Source organism: Benincasa hispida, chromosome 10 (assembly GCF_027475165.1).
Source record: "Benincasa hispida cultivar pf3 chromosome 10, pf3_genome.v1.1, whole genome shotgun sequence".
Classification (NCBI taxonomy): Eukaryota; Viridiplantae; Streptophyta; class Magnoliopsida; order Cucurbitales; family Cucurbitaceae; genus Benincasa; species Benincasa hispida.
The window spans coordinates 57,322,537-57,323,932 of NC_143487.1; the positions used below are offsets into that span (position 1 = coordinate 57,322,537).

The 1,396-nt window shown below is 44.1% G+C and overlaps 1 non-coding gene across 1 annotated transcript; it reads left to right on the forward strand.

Moving 5' to 3' along the window:
* Positions 1–1,033: 1,033 nt before the first annotated feature.
* On the forward strand, positions 1,034–1,137 carry LOC120089614 (small nucleolar RNA R71). Its single transcript, XR_005485287.1, has one exon. It is a non-coding gene; the product is annotated as a small nucleolar RNA R71 (small nucleolar RNA).
* The last annotated feature ends 259 nt before the right edge of the window (positions 1,138–1,396 follow it).

A 1,396-nucleotide genomic window follows, 5' to 3' on the forward strand; every position in this document is an offset into this window, starting at 1 on the left:
GGTTCTGAATGGCTTGTAGTCTCGGGCGTTCTTTCTTCCTGATCCATTAAACGTGTGATGCGTTCTTTCAAAATACTGCTATTTCTTGGATTCATTCTTCTTTCTTCAAGAGCTATTCCACTTCGCAACGTCACCACATGACATTGCTCCTTCCCATTATTGTTCCCAGGTGTTTCAATATTACCAGGTAGAACTCCAGGTTGCCTGTTTTTCAACTCGCTCGCTATCTGCCCTACCTGGATTTCCAAGTTTCTGATAGATGACACCTGACTTTTCAGCAACGCGTCATTCTAGGCTATGTACTCCTTCAATAGATTCTCAAGTAGAGATCCTGAGCTCGACGCCTATCCTCCTCTATTAAAGGGTTATTGATGTTGTTGATGCATTTGTTGAAATACAAGCGGCAGTCCATTCCTTTGCTGATGGTTCACCCCTGGATGGTGCTCCTGATGATTTCCTCTTGTCCAAGAAAAATTCGGATGGTTTCTCCATCCAGGGTTATATATATTAGAGAATGGGTTGTTTTTTATGAAGTATACTGACTGAGGGTTTTGTGGACATTCAGCATAGGAGTGAGGATCTCCACGGCCCACACAACTAACCATGGGCTGCCCAAACGCCTCTACCTGATTCACCTTCTGCTGATTTGATGTGTTTCCCAACGTTATGTTCTACAGAAAGCTGGTCATCGTAGCCACTTGAGCAGAAAGTGTGGCTAACACGTTGGAATCGATACGTATCATCCACCCATTCCATATTGTGTTTCTGAGATCTCTTCTTCCTGTCAGCTCTTCCATCATACGTATCATCCACCCATTCCATATTGTGTTTCTGAGATCTCTTCTTCCTGTCAGCTCTTCCATCATACGTATCATCCCCCCATTCCATATTGTGTTTCGCAATGCGGTCAAATATCTCTTTAGCCTCAGTGTAAGATTTGTCCATAAGTCCACCAGCTGCTACTGCGTCTGTTGCCATCTGCGATGCTCTATTCAATCCTCCATAAAACATCTCCATTTGGATTGTTAGTGGTAGTCCATGGTTTGGGAAATTCTTGACCAATCCCTTAAAATGCTCCCATGCGGCACTTAAGGTCTCAGCATCTTCTTGCTCAAAATTCATAATCTCTCGACGTCTCCTCGCGTTGGTGGTAGGTGGGAAGTATTTTTGCATAAATTTTTCCACCATCTTTTCCCATGTGGTGATTTCACCAAGCTCTAGTGAACTCACCCATTGTTTTGCATCATCATGCAAAGAATAGGGAAACAAGGACAGCTTGATCGCCTCTGGGGTGATTCCAGGAATCACAAATGAATTACACGTTTCTAGGAAATACTTCATGTGGGCGTGAGGATCTTCACCACGACCCACCCCAAATGGTCCAACAGTCTGGAGC